A 24,999-nucleotide genomic window follows, 5' to 3' on the forward strand; every position below is an offset into this window, starting at 1 on the left:
CCATCCCCCCCAACCCAGAGTGCTGAGTCCAAGGCAGCAGCGGGAACGTAAGAGCCAGCAAAAGGACCCCAGGGCCGGCTATTCTGAAGGCAGCTTCCTGAAAACAACCTGACCCAGTCGAGGGGGCACCCAGACAGCAGGGAAAGAGAGACGGGGGGAGCTTGTAACCCCCTGGCTGGATCCCTCCATCCAACTGAGTGTCAGTTCCCTGCCTCAGGGCACACTCAATTCAACCCAGGGAAAGCTAATCTTCTTATCAGGAGCCTTGGGAGCTCTGGGAAGCCGCGGCCCCTCCCCATCAGAGAGCAAGGTCTTCTGAAACAAAAGCAACCCTCAGGGCTGGCAAAAGGACCCCAGGGACGGCTATTCTGAAGGCCGCACCCTGAAAACAACCTGACCCAGTCTTGGGGGCACCCAGACAGCAGGGAAACAGAGAGAGACGGGGGAGCTCGTAACCCCCTGGCTGGAACCTTACATCCGAATCTCAGTTCAACCCAGGGAAAGCTAATCTTCTTATCAGGAGCCCTCCCCCAGAGCTCCTGGAAACCTCGCCCCTCCCCCTCAGAGAGCAGGGTCTTCTGAAATAACAGCAACCCTCAGGACTGGCAAAAGGGCATTGGGAGCTGGCTATTCTGAAGGCCACATCCTGAAAACAACCTAACCCAGTCAAGGAGGCACCCAGACAGCAGGGAAACAGAGAGAGAGGGGGGAGCTTGTAACACCCTGGCTGGATCCTTCCATCGGAGTTTCACGAAAAAAGTCCCTACCTCAAGGCATACTAAATTCAACCCAGGGAAAGCTAATCTCATTAGGAGCCCTCAGAGCTCCGGGAAGCTGCGGCCCCTCCCCCCTCAGAGAGCAGGCTCATCTGGCCTGCTAAGGCACAGGAACAAGGGCCAAGCTAGGCTTAGAGCATGGAAGTAAGGCAACGGAGAAGCATCAAGGGGGTGCCGAGGAGAGTGGGCAATAACAGGGACACACCAGCAACTCCTGGCTTCCCGGGAAGATAGAACAACAACTGCATAGAACGGACAATCTACCTAGGGCTAAAACCTCTGAACACCAGACAGAGATAAGAAAAGCTAATCTCCCCCCCCCCCAGATAGAGATGGCAAACTCCACAGAAGCACAAAAGTCCCAAAATTCAAAAAAAAAAAAAAAAACAAGAAGGAGGGGGAGACTTTGGACACATTTTATGGAGCAAAAATACAAAACACAGAGGAGATAGAAGAGGAAACACAAGCAAATACTCCAAAACCCTCTAAAGGAAATGGAAACTCTCCACAAACCCATGAAGAATTTGAATCTGAAATGATCAAAAAGATGGAAGCCTTCTGGGAGGAAAAGTGGGAAATAATGCAAAAGAAATTCACACATCTACAAAACCAGTTTGACCAAACTGTAAAAGAAAACTAGGCTTTAAAGCAAGAACTAATAAAGCAAAGCCAAAAGAGCAAGAAATTAGAAGAGAACATAAAATATCTCACTGACAAAGTGACAGATTGGGAAAATAGAGGGAGAAGAGATAATTTAAGAATAATTAGACTACCAGAAAACCCGAAATAAATAGCAAACTCAACATCGTAATACAAGAGATAATCAAAGAAAATTGCCCATAGATTCTAGAACAAGGGGGCAATACAGCCACTGACAGAGCTCACAGAACACCCTCTACACTAAACCCCTAAAAGACAACTCCCAGGAATGTAAGTGCCAAATTCCAAAACTCTCAAACAAAAGAAAAAATCCTGCAAGAAGTCAGAAAAAGACAATTTAGATATAAAGGAATGCCAATCAGGGTCACACAAAACCTTGCAAGTTCTACTCTAAATGATCGTAAGACATGGAACATGACCTTCAGAAAGGCAAGAGACCTGGGTCTTCAACCAAGAATCAGCTATCCAGCAAAACTGACTATATACTTCCAAGGGAAAGTATGGGCATTCAACAAAATAGAAGATTTCCAACTTTTTGCAATGAAAAGACCAGAGCTCTGTGGAAAGTTCAATATCGAAAATCAAAGAGCATGGAATACCTGAAAAGGTAAATATGAAGGAAAGGGAAAAGGGGAAAAATGTTATCTTCTTCATTTACTCAAATTCTCTTCTATAAGGACTATATTTATATCAATCTATTTATACTAACATGTGGGGAAAATGTAATGTATAAATAGGGGGAAAAGAAAGACGAAATAGAATAATCGTTCTCTCACAAAGATTCATATGGGAAGGGGAGGGGAAGGAAACTCCTATAAGAAGGAGAGGAAGAGAGTTTTTACTTAAACCTTACTCTCAGGGAAATCAACTCTGAGAGGGAAAAACATCCAGATCCATTGGGATCTTGAATTCTATCTTACCCAACAAGGGTAGGGAGAAGGGAAAACCAAGGGGGGAGGGGGAGAGGAAAAACAAAAGGGGAGGGAAAGAGAGGGAGGGAAAGGGGAGGGAACAAAAAGGGAGGGACTAAAAAGGGAAACATATCAAGGAAGGGGACAAGGGGGGCCAATTTAAAGTAAATCACTGGACTAAAAGGTAGAGCCGAAGAAGAAAAGGTTAGAACCAGGAAAGGATATCAAAATGCCAGGGAGTCCACAAATGAAAGTCATAACTTTGAACGTGAATGGGATGAACTCACCCATAAAACGTAGACAAATAGCAGAATGGATTAGAATCCAAAACCCTACCATATGTTGTCTTCAAGAAACACACATGAGGCGGGTTGACTCCCACAAGGTCAGAATTAAAGGATGGAGTAAGACCTTCTGGGCCTCAACTGACAGAAAGAAGGCAGGAGTGGTAATCATAATATCTGATAAAGCCAAAGCAAAAATAGACCTGATCAAAAGGGATAGGGAAGGTAATTATATTTTGTTAAAAGGGACTTTAGATAATGGGGAAATATCACTAATCAACATGTATGCACCAAATAATATAGCACCCAAATTTCTAATGGAGAAACTAGGAGAATTGAAGGAAGAAATAGACAGTAAAACCATATTAGCGGGAGACTTAAACCAACCATTATCAAATTTAGATAAATCAAATAAAAAAATAAATAAGAAAGAGGTAAAAGAAGTGAATGAAATCTTAGAAAAATTAGAATTAATAGACATGGAGAAAAATAAATAGGGATAAAAAGGAATACACCTTCTTCTCAGCAACACATGGCACATTCACAAAAATTGACCATACATTAGGTCACAGAAACATGCAGAAAAGCAGTAATAATAAATGCAGCCTTCTCAGATCACAAGGCAATAAAAATAATGATCAGTAAAGGTACATGGAAAACCAAATCAAAAACTAATTGGAAATTAAACAATATGATACTCCAAAATCATTTAGTTAGAGAAGAAATCATAGAAACAATTAATACTTTTATCTAGGAAAATGACAATGGTGAGACATCCTTTCAAACCTTTTGGGATGCAGCCAAAGTGGTAATTAGAGGTAAATTCATATCCCTGAGTGCATATATCAACAAACTAGGGAGAGCAGAGATCAATCAATTGGAAATGCAAATAAAAAAACTCGAAAGCAATCAAATTAAAAACCCCCAGCAGAAAACCAAACTAGAAATCCTAAAAATTAAGGGAGAAATTAATAAAATCGAAAGTGATAGAACTATTGATTTAATAAGACAAGAAGCTGGTACTTTGAAAAAACAAACAAAATAGACAAAGTACTGGTCAATCTAATTAAAAAAAGGAAGGAAGAAAAGCAAATTAACAGCATCAAAGATGAAAAGGGGGACAACACCTCCGATGAAGAGGAAATTAAGGCGATCATTAGAAATTACTTTGCCCAATTATATGGCAATAAATACACCAATTTAGGTGATATGGATGAATATATACAAAAATACAAACTGCCTAGACTAACAGAAGAGGAAATAGAATTCTTAAACAATCCCATATCAGAAAATGAAATCCACCAAGCCATCAAAGAACTTCCTAAGAAAAAATCCCCAAGGCCTGATGGATTCACCAGTGAATTCTATCAAACGTTCAGAGAACAGCTAACCCCAATACTATACAAACTATTTGACATAATAAGCAAAGAGGGAGTTCTACCAAACACTTTCTATGACACAAACATGGTACTGATTCCAAAACCAGGCAGGTCAAAAACAGAGAAAGAAAACTATAGACCAATCTCCCTAATGAATATAGATGCAAAAATCTTAAATAGGATACTAGGAAAAAGACTCCAGCAAGTGATCAGAAGGGTCATCCACCATGATCAAGTAGGATTTATACCAGGGATGTAGGGCTGGTTCAATATTAGGAAAACCATCCACATAATTGACCACATCAACAAGCAAACCAACAAGAACCACATGATTATCTCAATAGATGCAGAAAAAGCCTTTGATAAAATACAACACCCATTCCTATTAAAAACACTAGAAAGCATAGGAATAGAAGGATCGTTCCTAAAAATAATAAGCAGTATATATCTAAAACCATCAGCTAATATCATCTGCAATGGGGATAAACTAGACGCATTCCCAATAAGATAAGGAGTGAAACAAGGATGCCCATTATCACCTCTACTATTTGACATTGTACTAGAAACACTAGCAGTAGCAATTAAAGAAGAAAAATAAATTGAAGGCATCAAAATAGGCAAGGAGGAGACCAAGTTATCACTCTTTGCAGATGACATGATGGTCTACTTAAAGAATCCTAGAGATTCAACCAAAACGCTAATTGAAATAATCAACAACTTTAGCAAAGTTGCAGGATACAAAATAAACCCACATAAGTCATCAGTGTTTCTATATATCTCCAACACAGCTCAGCAGCAAAAACTAGAAAGCGCAATCCCATTCAAAATCACCTTAGACAAAATAAAATACCTAGGAATCTATCTCCCGAGACAAACACAGGAAGTATATGAACACAACTACAAAACACTCTCCACACAATTAAAACTAGACTTGAACAACTGTAAAAACATTAACTGCTCATGGATAGGACGAGCCAATATAATAAAAATGACCATCCTACCCAAACTTATTTATCTATTTAGTGCCATACCCACTGAACTCCCAAAATATTTCTTTACTGATTTAGAAAAAAACCATAACAAAATTCATTTGGAATAACAAAAGATCAAGGATATTCAGGGAAATAATGAAAAAAAAACACATACGATGGGGGTTTTGCAGTCCCTGACCTTAAACTATATTACAAAGCAGCAGTCATCAAAACAATTTGGTACTGGCTAAGAAACAGAAAGGAAGATCAGTGGAATAGACTGGGGGAAAGTGACCTCAGCAAGACAGTATACGATAAACCCGAAGATCCCAGCTTTTGGGACAAAAATCCACTATTCGATAAAAACTGCTGGGAAAATTGGAAGACAGTGTGGGAGAGATTAGGAATAGATCAACACCTCACACCCTACACCAAGATAAACCAAAATGGGTGAGTGACTTAAACATAAAGAAGGAAACCATAAGTAAATTGGGTAAACACAGAATAGTATACATGTCAGACCTTTGGGAGGGGAAAGGCTTTAAAACCAAGCAAGACATAGAAAGAATCACAAAATGTAAAATAAATAATTTTGACTACATCAAATTAAAAAGCTTTTGTACAAACAAAACCAATGTAACTAAAATCAGAAGGGAAACAACAAATTGGGAAAAAATCTTCATAGAAACCTCTGAAAAAGATTTAATTACTCAAATTTATAAAGAGCTAAATCAATTGTACAAAAAATCAAGTCATTCTCCAATTGATAAATGGGCAAGGGACATGGATAGGCAGTTCTCAGATAAAGAAATCAAAACTATTAATAAACACATGAAGAAGTGTTCTAAATCTCTTATAATCAGAGAGATGCAAATCAAAACAACTCTGAGGTATCACCTCACACCAAGCAGACTGACCAGCATGATAGCAAAGGAAAGTAATGAATGTTGGAAGGGATGTGGAAAAGTAGGGACATTAATTCATTGCTGGTGGAGTTGTGAACTGATCCAACCATTCTGGAAGGCAATTTGGAACTATGCCCAAAGGGCGACAAAAGAATATCTACCCTTTGATCCAGCCATAGCACTGCTGGGTCTGTACCCCAAAGAGATAATGGACAAAAAGACTTGTACAAATATATTCATAGCTGCGCTCTTTGTGGTGGCCAAAAACTGGAAAACGAGGGGATGCCCATCAATTGGGGAATGGCTGAGCAAATTGTGGTATATGTTGGTGATGGAATACTATTGTGCAAAAAGGAATAATAAAGTGGAGGAATTCCATGGAGACTGGAATAACCTCCAGGAACTGATGCAGAGCAAAAGGAGCGGAGCCAGGAAAATATTGTACCCAGAGACTAATACACTGTGGTATAATCGAATGTAATGGACTTCTCCATTGGTGGTGGTGTAATGTCCCTGAACAATTTGCAGGGATCTAGAAGAAAAAACACTATTCATAAGCAAAGGATAAACTATGGGAGTGGAAACACCGAGGAACAGCAACTGCCTGACTATAGCGGTTGAGGGGACATGACAGAGGAGAGACTCTAAACGAAACTCTAATGCAAATATTGACAACCTAGAAATGGGTTCGAATCAAGAACACATGTGACACACAGTGGAATCACGCGTCAGCTATGGGGGATGGGGGGGAGGAAAAGAAAATTATCTTCGTCTTTAATGAATAATGCTTGGAAATGATCAAATAAAATATTATTTTTAAAAAAAAGAATGAATTCAGTGTTAGGCTTTCTCTTCTTTCTAACTCCTGTCCTTATATTACAAGTCTGACATTTCTATACTGATAGTACTAAAAAACTTAACCTTAAAATTCCTCAAATTACTCATATCCTCTGACTACTTTTCCTTCCCACCACAGCTACATACAATGAATTCTAAAAAACCTTTATCTTATAATATGTTTTCATCCTACTTTTCCTTCTGCATCACAACTCCGAACTCTCACTATGACCTTATGTAAAGAGAACACGCCCCACCCACCAGGAATTACATACTGAGATTGCCCTTCCTACATCCCTGTGCTATGTGTACTATGTCACATGAGAGCTTGGGACGGGGACCTAGGCACACAACCCAGAAGGGAAAGGTCAGGAACCGGGAGTAAAGGAGAAGAAATAAAAGAGAAGGTTCTAAGATGCATGGGCTCTTGCTATTCCCTTGGATAGCAGTGGTGGAGGACAGTGGTTGAGAGAGATAGCCTATATTTTCATCCAGAAATTTTTCTTTTCTTTTGGATTTTCTGATGTCTTTTTAATATCTCTTGCCAATTGATTCATATACCTCATACCTCAGCCATGCATCCCTAACTTATTCTGAATCTTTCAATCACCCACAACACGGGGGAATGTAAAAAAAATATCATTATTTAAATTGCAAAGTTTAAATTCCTTTTGAGAAGAATTTTAGGTAAAGAAGATGCTACCTCTCTGAATCCAGAACTGAACTGTTGGAGAAGCCACCATGAAAAAGCCTCCAGACCACAAGTTGCACAAAATTGAACTTTGGGTGTGGTTGATTGAACATTTATTTGTATGTATACTTTTATGCCAAAGGGGACTGCCCCCTAACGGCTTTTTGTCAATGTGTCCAGCAATTATTGGTTTTATTCTTTTTTCTCTTATCCTCACACTATTGTAATCTTTTAAGTTTATTATGTTTTTATGATCCTTTTGGGGGAAAATTAATTTTTCCAAAAATGATCACACTAGGGCATGTAAAAAATAGACTCGAATACAGGACTACAATCCCCACGAGCCTTTGCTCCACTTCCTCAGAATGCCTTGTAATCTCACCTGGGCCGAGATCAAGAAGGTATTTAAGCTGATTCAAAGGCTTTTGAGGCTCGCTCTCTCGCTCTTGGTTCTTTTTGGACTTCCATTTTGGTGCAGGCTCGTCTCTTGCGTGATGTGAGGTTATTTTGTCTAGGCCTCTGGCCTAGGCACATGTTTCTTACTTGTATATTCTTTAATCTTTAGCCTTTAATAAACCTCTAAAAAATATAATACTCCTTGCAGAGAGAAACTAATTTCTACCTGCCTCAGTCTCCCCATATTCCTAAATTTTAATCTTTACAGTTGGCAACCTAATGAGGAAAAAAGAACTTTCAATCTTCTGATTTCTTTTCTGATCTTAAATTCAGTTTTAATATCTAGTACCTAGAAAAAAAAATTTTTTTTGAGCCATATCTCTCTGGCCAAGGTTTTCTACCCTCAGAAAGCTGCTACAGGCTCCGGACCTGCTGCCCACTGTAAACCTTAAAATTTCTTAGACTTATAATTGTTGGAAATTTCACCATTGGGAAATTTCATACTTGAAAAATTTCCTATTGAGAATGGGAACTCTATTGGAATGTGAACCCCATTAGCATGGGAGGTTCCTCCTCCTCCCTTCTTAAGATTACTTTAGGACAGAAACCTTTTGCTGAACAATGGAAAGGGCTTTGACCTATGCTTAAGCATAGAACAGGAATTTCTTTGAGTCATGATTGATTTTAGAATTGATACAATGGAGATACTTGGAATGACAGAACCAGGTCTTGGAAATTGCAATCTCCACCCTACTCAGTCCTAACAGGATTTAGGAAGGGCTGCAGCATAGATCAAAATTTAATTATTCCAATCTCTACCCTACTCAGGGTAACAGGATTTAGGAAGGGTCGTAGCAAAAGATCAAGATTTAATTATTTGAGAATATGACCTTCAACAGACATGTGCAAAGCCACAGACCTCTGGGCGGTCCTGGGTTAAGCTAGAGCCACCATTGGCACAGGGAAAATGATGGACAGTGATTGGTAGATATGAGAACTGAGGGGAGGGAACTTGGATGGTTTCCTTAAAGATAGAGGTGTCTGAGGACTGGTGGGGGGTGGTTGGAGAGTTTTGGCTCTGGTGGGTTGGAGAGTTTTTTGGCTCTGAGAGGTTGTGCTGCTCTGAAGGAAGCTGGAGGTGGAGGCCGCTGAGACAGTTTCTCCATTTTGGTCACGTGAGTAATAGGGACTGATCTCCTTTCTTTGCCTTAGCTATCTAAGGGCTTGGGCCTTTTGGCCCAGCCTAAACAGAAGGGGTATTAAGCCCTATTCCCTTCTCTCCCCTTTCTCTCTCCCTCTCTCTCTATATCTCTAATTCCTTTCTTTCTCCTGTTTGTAATTAAACTCTATAAAAGGTTGACGGCTGACTTGAGTTTTCATTTAGGAATTACATAGCTGAATTCCTTGGCAACCTTAAATTAATATATATCAGTCTTTTAAAGTGATTTCCTTGTCACACCACCCAACCTGGCTAGCCTGCAGCCCTGATAGTCCTCACCTGGTACCTGGTCCCAGCCTTGCCCACCCCCGCAGCCGCTCCTGCTCCTGGCCTCTCACTGGCCCGCTGCCTGCCTTTTTCTGCTCCCCAGACCCATGAGCACAACCCCAGACGGCTCATCACCCAGATCCTTGGAGCAGTTCGCTCAGGACTCATTGCGACCAGCTGGTAACAGTATTGGCCACGTGGGCGGAGGGGAGAGAGGAGACGGAAAGGAGACTGGGCAATTTTCCCTTAGGCTAAGCCTCCACGTGGATGGGGGTATTGGCCACAGGGGGATCAGAAAGGGGAAAGAGAGAAAAGACTAGAGAGAAGAAACAGATCTTTTCAAATAGAAACCTAAAAAGCAATGGGCTGTTTAAAAGGATTTTTGACTCTTCTGGCAATTTCATTGATTTTGCCTGCCTGTCAGGGAGCAGACTCAGCCCAAAGATTCAACTTTAACTTTGGGGAGGAAAATGGGTGGCCCAGCGAACTGGAAGCCAGGCCCAGAGACGGGAGGTCTCTAGTTAAAATCTGGCCTCCGATGCTTCCCAGCTATGGGGCCCTGGACGGATCCCTTGAACCCCATAGCCTAGCCTTTACTACTCTACCTTCGGACAATAGACATTTAAATGGATAATTAAAAACAAACAAACAAACAAAAAAACCCAAGGAACTTTGAAGAGACTAAAGGCTATATTCTAAGGCATTTCAGACTTCAATGGTTTATAAAAAATCTCTGTATTCTATTGCATTGTTTTGTTTAAGATATAACTTTGTGATTTTAAGTTCATATATTACTGGATTGAATATTATTCTGTCAACTGAAGGTTGATTGAATTTATTTTGAATGTACTGAGTTTTAAAATTCTGTTGGTTTTCCCCTATAACTGTGTTGAACAAATATTATTGCGAATAAGCCCATATATGAAAAAAACAGCCTTTTTCTATTTTGCTGAGGATAAATGGACTTCAGAACTGGTTATAATTGTATTAACAACCTTTGGAAATTTTAATGTGCTAAATACCTCAAATGATTTGATTTTAAGGGTTTTTTTTAAATATGATTTTTGGAATTTTTTTTAACAATCTGGTTATTTTTGCCTGCTCCTACCACGAGGTAAGGCCCATTAGCTGAAGTGAAATACATTTTATAAACCCCAACCTTCCCACATGTGAATGGAAGTTGGGCAGTTAATCTCAGGGCATTTGTATCCCTAAAAGCCTCCAAGAAAAAGGAGCACCCCTTTATTTATGCTCGTCAGCTCACTTCTTTACTTCTACCAGAATGATATATAGATTTCTTGATTATGTTCTAAACCCAAGATGAGTTTTACTTTGTTTTAAAAAATATGTTTAAATACCAAGGTTGAAGGATTGCTATGTTTGTAAAAGTTGTGACAAATGTCCATCAATTCATAGGTTTTAAAAATGTCATACAGCAACTTATGTGAAATATGAAAGTGTGTTTATTTGCTATTGTAATTAATTAGGCTATTGAGAATTTTGGGGATTTTGATATCTACATATTTGTACTACTGTATTTTAAAGATGAAAAAATTGTTAACCTTGTTCAATTCATTTGCCTTCTACTCACAGTGATCATGGCCAGATATTAAGAGGAAATGGATCTCATTTTTTGTGAGAAAGCCTTGTCATTTTATATTTTCTTAGCTGACACAGTGTCAATGATTATAAGCTATATTTTTGAATTTTTAAGCTCTTTTATTATTATATTTTTCTTGCATGTGCAATATACTTTTTCAGTTTTTTATTTATTTTTCTCTCCTTTTTATATTTGAAGCACATGTCACCAGCATTAAGATTTTCTTTAACTTTTTGACTTTTCAGTGCTACAAGTTTAAGATACATTTGCTAATACATGCCCTAAAAGGCTTGTGACTTTAAATAAATTATGGACTTTGCTTAATGATTCTTTCTGATTCCAGGACAAGAGATACACACAAGAGCCATTTCCTAGGGCTAAAGAAAGGCCAATCTAGGATGGATTGATGCACTTCTAGGCCAATACAAAGGTCTTGAACCTAGTGTGAAGACTCGAGGTTACTATGTTTAACATGTGTTAAGACATAGCCTTCCTTGTATCTACACTCACCCTGAAAATACTCACAAACGAGTATTCCCAAAACCTTGGCTCCTATAATCTGGTCCCCTTTTCTGCCTCTCATAATGTGGTACCTTTCTGTAGTCCTGGCACTGATTGGGTAAATGCATCATTACTTAGATCATTTTGATTGGGCCCTGATTGAAGGACCTGTTATAGATTTATTTTTCTTCTACTTGGAATTTTTACACATAAGATTTTGATAGTCTATATTTTCATCCAGAAATTTTTCTTTTCTTTTGGATTTTCTGATGTCTTTTTAATATCTCTTGCCAATTGATTCATATACCTCATACCTCAGCCATGCATCCCTAACTTATTCTGAATCTTTCAATCACCCACAACACGGGGGAATGTAAAAAAAATATCATTATTTAAATTGCAAAGTTTAAATTCCTTTTGAGAAGAATTTTAGGTAAAGAAGATGCTACCTCTCTGAATCCAGAACTGAACTGTTGGAGAAGCCACCATGAAAAAGCCTCCAGACCACAAGTTGCACAAAATTGAACTTTGGGTGTGGTTGATTGAACATTTATTTGTATGTATACTTTTATGCCAAAGGGGACTGCCCCCTAACGGCTTTTTGTCAATGTGTCCAGCAATTATTGGTTTTATTCTTTTTTCTCTTATCCTCACACTATTGTAATCTTTTAAGTTTATTATGTTTTTATGATCCTTTTGGGGGAAAATTAATTTTTCCAAAAATGATCACACTAGGGCATGTAAAAAATAGACTCGAATACAGGACTACAATACCCACGAGCCTTTGCTCCACTTCCCCAGAATGCCTTGTGATCTCACCTGGGCTGAGATCAAGAAGGTATTTAAGCTGATTCAAAGGCTTTTGAGGCTCGCTCTCTCGCTCTTGGCTCTTTTTGGACTTCCATTTTGGTGCAGGCTCGTCTCTTGCGTGATGTGAGGTTATTTTGTTTCTTACTTGTATATTCTTTAATCTTTAGCCTTTAATAAACCTCTAAAAAATATAATACTCCTTGCAGAGAGAAACTAATTTCTACCTGCCTCAGTCTCCCCATATTCCTAAATTTTAATCTTTACAGTACTCTAAAGATTTAGACAGCCAAGAACCCTTTGATATGAATAAATATACTTTTGTGTTTTTTTTTTTAAAAGGGTGGAATAAAGTTGGAGGAAAAAAACACAAAATTTTGTTGATTAGGTTCAGTAGAAATTTGTTACATAATCTCAACTGGGACCTGACTACAGCAAGGAAATAATTTTAAACCTCCTACTCAATTTACTATCTCATTCACCAGAGCACCTATGCTTAAGCCTTTTCATTCATACTCAAACCTCCTACAGTTTCTCCCTTCCTCATTCTCCTAAAAACTGTAACTCATACTTCACTGAAAAAATTGAGGCTTTTGCCAAGAGCTCTCCCCTCTATTGTCTTCATCTCACATTACTGAAATGCCCAATTTTGCCAGGATTAAAACATTGGGATTTCTTTTATTTTAGATCTTTTAAAATATTTTTTTTCCAATTACATGTAAAAACAATTTTCAGCATTCTTTTCTTTTTAAATTTTGAGTTCCAAATTCTCTTCCCTCCTTTCCTTTCTTCTTCATTTAAAAGGCAAGCAATTCGACATGGAATTATCTTAATTCATCATATTGCTAAGAATAGCAAAGTCATTCAGAGTTGATAATCATATAATATTGTTGTTTCTGTGTACAATGCTCTCCTAGTTCTGTTCACTACAGTTTTGCATGACTTTTCTAAGGTTTTTTTGAAAGCATCCTGCTTGTCATTTCTTATATTTCTCATAATACCATCCCAATCATACTACAATTTTTTCAGCCATTTCCCAATTGATGGACATCCTAGATTTCCAATTCTTTTCCACCACAAAAAGAGCTTCTATAAATATTTTTGTACATATAGGTCCTTTTCTTTAAAAAAAAAATCTCTTTAAGCTAGACCTAGTAATGGTATTGCTTATAGTATATATGGAATATATGCCCTATGGGCATAGTCAAATTGCTCTCCAGAATTGTTTTTATCAGTTCACAACTCCATCAACAGTGAAAGCATTACTTATTACCTTAGAGGAAATGATAGGCTCCTTAATCTGGTCAATCAAGACTTGGTAAGAATATATTTAACAGAAGTCTTGATAGTTTCATAACTAATTCATAAGTTTCAAATTGAAAATAACCAGGAGGGGGAAAACCCTACTTATACCCATTGTAGATGCCTTAGAATATAAATACAATATAGGAAGAAAAGATGGGTACAAGTTGATAGGATATGAAATATAAACAAAGAATCCAGTAACAAATCCCAAGGCTATGTATTTATGTATAAATACAGAAAATACGTGCAATATTCAAGATACTAAGAGATTCTAATGCAAGGAGGCAAATTTTATGTCAAAGCTATGAATGGAATTTCCAAGGACTGGAATATGGTTCTGGAGGAAAATTCTTTATTCAAAAGGTATTGGGATACATAAAAGGGTAATGGGAAATAGTAATCTTATTTAGTAGGAGGCTATATTCCTACAAAGAAATAAAAGGAACAAAGTGGGAAACATGAGGAATAGTAAAAAGTAAGAAGAAAAGGTGGTGTCAAATTATCATCAATGTATACTAGAAAAAATATGAAGAGAAATAGTTCAGCAAACAAAGCACAAACTGGTATAGAAACAAGAAATAATACTAATAGTGGACTTTAGATAAAGTGCCAACAATTTCCTGACTTGCCTCAACAACTATTTCAGCCTTCAAAAGACAGAAGAACAAAAAGGAAAATTCTATTCTGGATCTGATTTTTCCTCAACAAGGATGATTACTAGAATGAAAATGACAGGAAACCAATTTTTTTAAGTTGAGCTGTGAAAGGGAGGAAATTAGATAGTTCTTATTATTGAGGGTTTTTTTTTTTAAAGATGGAGGAAATTTGGACAACTTTAAAAGCAACAGAGAAGGAACCAATAGACAAGAAATACTGTCTGGCCAAAAGATCAACAAGAGAAGGTGATGGTGGAGATTCTAAGAGGCAGTGGTTAGGGTGGAAAAGCAACCCAGGAATAAGATACATCCAGTATAGTTCTTGACAAATATGAAGTTTAGAAAGATAGGAAGGGGCCAAGTTGTAAAGAACTATTCCAAAAAGAGGAGTTTATATATATGACTGTAGACATAATAGGGAAATCATAGATATTTAATGAGGGGATGCCACAGACGTTAGAAAAATCATTTTGGCAGCTGTATATTGGAGTGGATAGATTAGCATGAAGAAAAACTTTAGGTAGTGAAACCATTTAGAAATCTAGGAAATTCAAACTGGACCTCTAACAGTTCTAGGGTATAGTCTTGCTCACTTCTTTCTCCTTTAATGGCAAGTGATCTGATTTCTTTATATTTCATTTGTCCCAGGAAGTGAATGAGATAATATTCATTGAGCACTTACACCTGTACCTGCCACAAAGCAGGCCCTTGATAAATGCTTATTCCTTTCGCTTTTTAAGTAGGATAATCTTTGCAATGTTACACTAATCACTAATCAAACTATCAAGAGATACAAGGAAGTTAGAAAAAATAATAACAATTAATTTGGTAGAACAAAAGATCTGGAATATCAAAAGAAACAATGAACTATATATAATGAAGTGGTAGTCATCAAAAGCATTTGGCATTAGAAACTAGTATTAAAAATAGAAAAATAGGTCAACTGAATAGACTAGATGAGGACGAATCAAAAATAATTTTAGCCCAATAACCCATGTTCAATAAACCCAGATATGTGTTACTTAGGAAAGGATGCCTTATGTGACAAGATTATTAGGAAAACCAAAAAAGCTGACAGCAATTAGTTTAAGCCAAAAAATCAGACCAATTTCAAAATGAATAGTGTGATCTGGCTATTAAAGATTATAGCATAAGAAAATAAGTAAAGTAGATCATGTACTTTCCCAGCTATGGATAGGAGATGGATAGGAGACCAAACAAGACAGAGGATATAGAGGCAATTACAAAACTAGAGAATTTTGATTACATGAAATTGACTCATCTTTCTGAATTCAAATCTGGCCTTACACACTTACTATCTATATGACCCTGGGCAAGCCTGAGTTCCTCATCTAAAAAATGAGATAATGAAAGAAATGGCAAACTATTCCAGTATCTTTGCTAGGAAAATCCCAAATGGGGCACATGACTGAAAAATAACAACCACCACCATGAGACCCAGAAATTTCACATACTTCAAAAAAATTAGATAAAAACAAAGGTTCCACATACAACAAAACTCTTATGGTAACTTTTTTTGCATTTGGTAGCAGAGACCCAGAGATAAAGTAGATTCCTGTGAATTAGAATTAGCAAAATAAATTGTGGTGCATGAACATAATAGAATATTGCTTTATTGCATGAAACAGTGAAAATTATAAATACAGATAAACGGTGAAATGTACATAAATTTATGCAGTAAAATTAGCAGAAAGGAATGATGAACTGGAGGATTTCTATATGAACTGGAAAGACCTCCAGGAATTGATGCAGAGTGAAATGAGCAGAACCAGGAGAACTTTGTACACAGAAAATGAAACATGGTGGAACAATCACATGCAAAAGACTTTTCTACTAGTAGTAAAGCAATGAACTAGGACAATTCTGAGGGACTTATGAGAAAGACTGCTATCCACATTCAGAAAAAAGAACCAGGGGAGTAGAAATGCAGAAGAAAAACACATTACATGGTTCAATGGGGATATGATTGGGGTTTTGGCTTTAAAAGATTACTCTGTGGCAAATACAAATAATATGGAAATAAAGTTTTGAACAATGATACATGTGAATTTCAAAACTATTCCACCCTAATCAGACCATTCTTTAGAAGATCTGATTTAGCTATTTTCTGATCAATAAAAATAGAAATACTTGGAATAACAGAATCAGGTCTTGGAAACTACATTTCTCCTCCCTTCTTAGTTTAACAAGATTAGGAAGGTCTGCATTAAACTCAAGATTTAATTATCTGAGAAAATGGCCTTCAACAGACATGTGCAAAAAAAGGACAGATGTCTGGGCTGTCCTAACTCAAGCTTGAGCCGCCATTGGCACATGTGAGATGCAGGAAGTGAGGTAGAGAACAGCCTCTGGAGTTCTCGTGACTTTCTGTGGAGCTTGAGCTTGGAGGAGCCTCGCAGACAGCTTTCCTTTAGACCAGTCACGTAAGTGATAAGGACTTTCCTTTCTTTGCCTTGGCTTTCCAAGGCCTTGAGCCAGAGTGGTTCTGAGTTAAACTCCTTTCCTTCTCTCCCTCTCTCTCTCTCCCTCTAATATTTTCTTCTTCCTGTTGTTATTAAATCACCATAAAAATTTGGCAGCTGACTTGGGTTATTTTATTATTTGGGATTTCCCTTGGTGACCATTTAAATTTAGATTTTTTCAGTCTCAACCATAATATTCACCCTTTACAGTTTGGCTGATACGTCAGTGTGACGAAATACCCTCAATCTTCTTAACTTTCCTAAACTTTTTTCTACTGTGACTATTTTTTTTTAATAGCTTATTTTGATCAGCTATACAGGTAAGTAAATTTGGATTTTATTTTATTTTCTCCCTCTCCTTAAATTAGATAGAACACAGCTGTTTTAAATCTTAGCAACAGGGCCCTAAGGTCCTGGCTGGGAGAGCTGTTTCTAAATCGCCTTTGCCTTAGGGAACAACTGCCTAGATTAGGAAAAAAATCTGTGGAAAGTTTTGGTTTTGTCCTGCTCCTCACGTGTTTTGTGAAGACTGCTAGAAAAATAATTACCAAAAAAAAAAAAAATATATATATATATATATATAAATGAATGCTACATTCTTCGACATTTATATGGAGATTGAATTATTAGGGATATTGAGGAATACAGCATACCTCCACTTTTTTATATTAATAGGCAATGTCATTTTTGTACTCCCCAGTACTGTGTTTAGAGATGCTAAAATTAAAAAAATTGAGGATAAAATGCAAGCCCAATTAGAAGATCTAAAATGTTTCTTACAGGATCAATTGGCAAACATCCACCCTACCAGAAACAGACCTGTTTCAGAACCTGTGAATGAGGAAATTTCCTTCCCCGAAATAGAAATGGAAAACACCTTCCCTATAGCTAAGCTAACAGACTGGCTCTCTCATGGTCACCAGCTCTTGGCTGAATTTAATCCCCAAAACCCTTCCCCTTCAATCCCAGTTTCTCCTGTTCCTTCTCCTACACAAAACCAAATTCCAGCTCAAAGGAGATCTCGTCCTCCTAGAGAAATGCATCTTAGTCGAACTGATCCACAGGTACAAAATTCAACTAGAGGCCTATTTCCTCTAAGAGAAGTACCTGAAATTGGACAGAATGGGGATATGGTGACTTTAAGGCACAATATACGTTTACTCTCCAAGAAATAAATGAATTTGCACAAAATGTTCCCACATATGAACAAGCTCCCTTTTTAATAACAAAAAAGATGACAGACATATTTTTTTCAGTATAATCTGTCTTACAAGGACATTGAAAACTTGCTACAGGCTTTTTTAACTGAACGTGAGAAAAATAATTGCTCATGTCAACAAAACTCAGGGAGCACATTGGCCATCTCAGGATCCCAAATGGGACTATAACAACCCAGAGAATTATCTACAACTATACCATTGTAGAGAGGCCATCCTTACAGCAATGAGGGAATGTGCATACAGTACAGATAAGTGGATGGAACTTGAAAAAATTAAGCAAAATGAAGAAACACGCTCCAGAATGGATAGAATAATAGAGTTTGAGGACAGATAACCTGGATTTTGACCTATCTAAAGAAAATAGCTTAAGGTAAGTTAGAAGGATCTTTCTCAATAACTCTTGCAAAGTGATTAAGGATTATTTTAGAACACATTGTCCAAGATGGCCAGAGATGGACCTTGAAGAATTGTGAAAAACAGCTATATATGTTTTAAAAGGAAACAAAGAAAAGGAGGAAGACAATAATGATGTCATAGAGGAAATGAAGAAAGAATTGAGATGTTTAAAAGATAAGATAGCTAAAATAGAAAGTAGGCATGATAATGAACACTTGCCCCTCTCCAGAAATCTAATTATCAATCCAGTACCTGCCACTTCTGTGGGAAGAAGGGCCACAGAATGGTAGAATGTAGAGCTTTTCTCAAGATTATCGGAAGGAATACACAGTTTAATAACAACTACAGAGGTGATAATTATAGAAATAACTATAATGACTATAGAAATAAAAACTTTAGAAAACAAAATTATAGAAATAGAAATTGGGAAAATAATGACAGTGCTACAAATGAAGAAAATGATAATACCCAACACAATGTCCAACAACAATATATAAAAAAATGGTGCTCATCCAAAAAATACTCAAGGTGCTAATGCCCCTGGGGGGGGTGGGTGCCTAAGGAATGTCCCAAATATAATGAAGGTGGTTCTTCTTAGACTCTATTGATTTTATTGATAGTAATTAACCTTTTTCAGTTTTGTCTCCCCTCCAAATAGTAGGAAAGGATGAACAAAGAACTTAAAATTATGATTGGAGTATTATGCACTGAGACACATTTAAAATGGCCTGAAATTCTCCCTCTGGCCCTATTTTAACTTAAAAGCAGACCTAGAGGAGACCTACACATCTCACTATTTGAGATGCTTTTTGAACATCCGCCTATACAGGCTAAGCCTTTCTCCCCAGCATATACTTTACTATTAGAGGGCGATACTATTATCGCTTCTTATATACAGGAATTACAGCATAAACTGCATGAACTTCATGAATCTGGAGCTGCAGTACAAGCTGGACCACTAGACTTTTCACTTCATGACCTGAACCGGGAGACAAGGTGTATATTAAGAAGTTCCAGTGTACTGGAGCAATTCAGCCTTCCTGGGAGGGACCATTCCAAATACTGTTAACTACTCCAACATCTATAAAAGCTGGAGAGAAGGACCCTTGGATTCCTTGCTCACATGTAAAGATGTTCATCTTCTGTTGAGACTGATTGACTGTAACCTATCATATGCATTGAAGATAATAATCCATTGACAAGTGGATGCTGTTTTTCAAGAACACATTGAATTCCTGATTTTTTTCTTCTTTTTCCCTTATTTTTTATTATTGCTTTTCTTTTAATTATAATATTTGATTTTTCCCCATTTTCCTCATTTCTTGTACTAAAGGTACATACAATTAAATTTTTTTCTTTCTCTCTGCAGTAATATAAGTTTAATATATATACTTACTATAATATCAATACATACCCCAAAGCTTTAAACTGTGGGAACCTGCCATTTATTGATAAAATGTTATGGGACTATGATTAATGTTTGTGTCTGATTCCAGGAAATGGGATAAAAACAAGGAGCACAGACTTAACCTGAATAGTGCCTACCAGAGCACACAGGAAATACTAATGTGAACTCGAGTTTGCGACGCTTGACTTACCTTAAGTTGTAGGTCTATCTTGTACTTTTATGAAGTACTCATACAAGTACCAAAATTTGACTATCATGCTCGCTCCCTATATCCCTGAGAATGACTAAAAATCAGACCAAGGAATGACGCTTCCCTATCAAAACAGAATTCTAGTTCCTTTTCTTCTTATAGTATGGCAACTTCCTGTAGTCTTGGCTGCAAATGGGTAAGTGAAATATTATCGCATTCTGTCCTACAGACTTGTGGGATAGTAATTACTTTAAATTGGACCTGTACAAGGGTCCATTATGAATTCATTCTTGTTTACTCAACATTTTATATACATAGATTTTGGTATTTTGATTCTGATTTTAAATTTTTTTTCCCTTTCTTCCAAAAGTTTAACTTTCTTCCATATTTTTCCCTTTAAATATTTTTTGGGTTTTTTGTTTTGTTTTTGAATTCTTTTAATAACTGACTCATACACCCCCATAATGCAACAATGCATCCTGAGCTGAACTGGATGTGTTTTTTTTAACACCCACTTCAGAGGGGGAATTGTATTTTAATAAAAATCCAAGATTTTGAAAAAAATTTTTTTTGTTCAAGGAAGAAGCTTGCTAACTCCTAAATCCAGAGAATGAACTATTGCAGAAAGATGCCAGAAAACCTACATTACATCAAGATCAAGAATGAACCTTAGGGTGTGGTTGATTGAACTAAAGGTTGATTGAATTTATTTTGAATGTACACTCTTCTGTCAAAGGGGACTGCCCCCTAATTGGCTTTTGTCAATGCGCCCAGCAAAACATTGGTTTTGTTGTCTCTCTCTCTGCTATTTTCCCCTTATATCTAACTAGTGTAATTTCATAACTGGTATGTTTACAAGACCCGTCGGAGAGACTAGACTTCCTCGGGCCTATGGGGAGAATTGTGAATTTCAAAACTATTCCACTCTAATCAGACCCTTCTTTAGAAGATCTGCTTTAGTTATTTCCTGATCAATAACAATAGAGATGCTTGGAATAACAGAATCAGGTCTTGGAAACTACATTTCTCCTCCCTTCTTAGCTTAACTACTGGCTATCTCCATGTTTATAATGCTTTGGCCACCTCTAACTGTAAAAACGGAGATTTGAACCCCAGACTTCAATTCCCAGAAGTTCTTGGTAGTTCCCAGAATTCCCTGAAATCTCACCGGAGGTCCTCACCTGGGCTGAGAGCAAAAGGGGTATTTAAACTGACTGTACCACCTACGCCCTCTCTCCCTGCTTCCGCTTCCAAGCACAAGTGTCTCTCAAGACGCACTTTCTTATTTTGTATTTTCTTTATTTCTTAATCTTTAATAAACCTCATAAACTATAATACTTTTAGCAGAAAAACTAATTTTAATCTTAACATAACCCACCATCTTTCAAAGCAACTCAATTCTGATATTCTATGAAATGTCTTTCTTAGCTATCACCTCCTCATCCCTACCTTAAAGGCAGGAAACTTGGTTTTTGTTTTTTTCAAGAGAAATAATACGCAGATAGCACATAAAGTAAGACTTAAAAAATGATTGCTGACTGACCAAACTGACTGAAAAAAACAATATAGGGGCATAAATGCCTCAAACCAAATGCAGAAAAGCAGATAAATTAAATGGAATCTTTATTTTTTTAAACCCTTACTTTCTGTCTTGGAATCAATACTGTGTATTGGTTCCAAGGCAGAAGAGTCGTAAGGGCTAGGCAATGGGGATCAAGTGACTTGCCCAGGGTCACACAGCTGGGAAGTGTCTGAGGCCAGATTTGAACCTAGGACCTCCCGTCTCTATGCCTGGTTCTCAATCCCCTGAGCCACCCAGCTGCCCTTTTTAGAGCATAATGCTAAAGAAAAGTTACACTTAACAAAGGCCTAGACTAAAGAATAAAAATTTAAAACTAAATAATCATATTCTGTACAAGTGGGTCAAAGAACAATCATAGAAATCACTAACAATTTAATTAAAGAGAATGACAACAAGGAGACAATATACCAAAATTTTTCAAATGGAGCCAAAGAAGTACTTAGGAGAAAATTTCTGTTTCTAAATGCTTATATCAATAGGCCAGAGAAAGGGCAGATCAATGACTTGGGCAGGCAAATAAAATTAAAAAAAAAATAAATTCAAAATCTCCAATTAAACACCAAATTGGAAATCCTGAAGATAAAAGGAGAGATTAATAAAATTGAAAGTAAGAAACCAATTAACTAATAATAATAAGACAAGGAACTAGAAAAAGTAATAAAATAGATAAACCTTTGGTTAATAAGATGTTATAAAAGAAAACCAAATTTCCTGCATGAAAAATGAATAGAATAAAAATACACAACAAGTGAGGAAATTAAAGCAATTATTAGAAGTTATTTTGCTCAATATTTAGGCAATAAATCTGATGATCCAAGGAAAATATAAATTCTACAGATTAATAGAAGAGGAAATAGAATATTTAAACAAACTTATCTCATAGCAAGAAATTGAACAAGCCATCAATTTTCCCTAAGAAAAAAGCTCCCAGGGCCAAATGGATTCACAAATAAATTCTATTTTTTTTTTAAGACTAAACTATATATAAACAGTATGAAAAAACAGGTGAGGGAACTCTACCAATTTTCATCTATGACAAAAACATGGTGCTGATACCTAAATAAGGAAGATTAAAAAAGGTTGGTGGGGGGGAGAAGAAAAGTGTAGATGGGGCAAACCTTTTAGAGGGGTGAGCGAGATAAGAAATGTCCTCAGGACTTATAATTGATCACATGGTTTGACGGGGATCTGATTGGGGTTGTTGACTTTAAATGACCATTCTATTGTAAATATTAGTAAGGTGATACCTGCATCATTGAAACCATGTAGCAATCTCTCAGATATCTCTTTTAAGACACAAATATAATATTCTCATGGATTGATCTCTCTTTTTGATAAATTAAGAACACCACACAGGATCTGCTGGCATCTCAGATAATCGCACTATATGGTCAGTATATCTACCTTCTAACTTTAGTGTTCAGGCAGCTAAACATAGCACTCACATAAGCTTGCCACCTTTCTGAGGAACAAAGGGTAAATATTTAGAGAAAATTCTTGCTATACTTTGGAGCATGCCATGCTACTGGAATGCTTTGGCTCCAGAGAGGATTTCTCATCTCCTCTGGTAAAGTGATTATTAATTCTGACTTCATTAAGGCCCTCCCCTCTGCTATCCATCTACCCGAAGCCTTAGCTGTTGTTCATTACTCAGTTCACATTCAAGGAAGTAATCCAGTTACTCAAGCAGATGCTGTAGAAAAGGAAACAACTGTTACCAAACCAATCCATATTTATCCCTTCAACCCACCAACTAACAATTCCAAAGATCATTCTCCTACTCCACCAACATTTTTTTTTCTTGTCTACACTGATGGAGAAGTTAAAATTTGGAAGGAAAAATTCAAAGCAAGGTAAGATCCTGATATCTAGGTGACTGTGGATAGTAACCCATTCCTTCTCAGAAGTTTCTACCACCAGGCATGCCTCTTTATTCATAAGGGAAGTCATTTTGACACTCTGGGAATGGTAGACTCAATCAAGTGGGCTTGGGTTGCCCCAGGTATCACCTCTTTGGCAACATGAATCTGTTATTCTTATATTTGTCAAACCTACAATTAACATGGCTTTAGGACCCTTTAGCTCCCCTTAAGGTCCCTCATTCCTTTTGAACATCTCCAAATTGATTTTATTAATATGCTCAAATCTGCCTGTTAGTCTGCCACTCAGTAGGTTGAACCTTTCCAGCAAGGGAGTCAATCAAAGTTGATATAATTTTTTTTTTAAAGTAGTAGTGACACACTATATGTACATAAACCTAAACCTGCACCCATCCTGCAGGTAAAACCAAAAAAGGAGAAAAAGCAGGATTTTACCACACATGCCCTTCAGTTGGACAGAGAAGTGGAGTCCTCTCTTGGGGTATATAACTCACAATGATCAATCACTATTGCACTGAAAAAGGGAAACTACTATAAAGTCCTCTGTCCAGAGCACTATCACTAATATAAAGCTCAAAACAGTAAACAAAGGAAGACCAAAAAAGTCTGCCTCCTATGAGTTTTTCTCTCCTTAATCCTTTTATTTCACAAAACTCCATGTATGTGTTTATTGACACTTATTCTATTACCACCTACAGCCTTTTCTACAAATTACGATAGGAAAAAATTGCCTTAAGACCCACAATCAAGAGAATATTCATTTAAGGAATACTAACCTTTTGGAAAAACACAGATGTTGGATCTGCCATCATACCTATCAAGGTGGCCCTGACCCATGGATCCATCCCCATGCCTATAACTGTGAAGACCATACCTATTTAACAAAGAGGGGATAATCCCTCTAAACTTTACTGCTCCTTTTATTTTTGCTCATCATATAATAGTGTAAATTTTAACATATCTGATTATTCCAAACCAGCAAACTAATCAAAATAATCACTTAGACCCTTGACCATCTCCAGATAATTACTATGTCAGATTTCCAGTACAATTCTTTCACTTAAAAAACCAGAATGTCTCTACTATACTTACAAGAAACACTATCACCTTTTATACATTGTGTCCACACACCAATTAAGAGTAACATATTTTTAGGAGATTTTGTTCAGTGCAATTATACCCTACCTATTCCAGACATTGGCAGATTTGAGTGTTTAATTCATGCAAAAATTAGTTTTAGACAGAGATGGTACTACAATTCAAAACTATAAAATATATATATATATATATATATATATATATATATATATATATATATATATAAACTTATCTATAACAATAGAACTTCTGGAACCCCTGCAGGGTTTCAAGACAGGCCCTGGGTACTAATCACACATGGCCAATTTTTCATTGGGGGGAATGGGGGTGAGGTTCTGCTTTTCTTCCCCAGGACCTGTGGCACTGCCTACCAAGAACCCATTGTCCCATTGTTTAATCAGAGCAGAGATATGGAAAAGGTTCTCATCAGAAATTTAGGAGCAAACTGGCGATAAAAAGTTTAAAAGAGAAGTTGCTGACTATGAAAGGAAATTCTTGGTTCTCTATGTCTATTCTGAGTTTGCACTTGTGAAAAGGGAATCCTTTGTTCTCTTTGCCTAGTTGGAGTAACACTTTG

The 24,999-nt window shown here is 37.0% G+C and overlaps 1 protein-coding gene across 1 annotated transcript in view; it reads right to left on the reverse strand.

Annotated features, from left to right (window-relative positions):
• The window catches only part of ZNF18 (zinc finger protein 18), a 95,895-nt gene that overhangs the window by 17,545 nt on the left and 53,351 nt on the right, over window positions 1-24,999 (reverse strand). The window lies entirely within an intron of this gene.

This window comes from Monodelphis domestica, chromosome 2 (genome assembly GCF_027887165.1).
Source record: "Monodelphis domestica isolate mMonDom1 chromosome 2, mMonDom1.pri, whole genome shotgun sequence".
In the NCBI taxonomy this organism is placed as follows: domain Eukaryota; kingdom Metazoa; phylum Chordata; class Mammalia; order Didelphimorphia; family Didelphidae; genus Monodelphis; species Monodelphis domestica.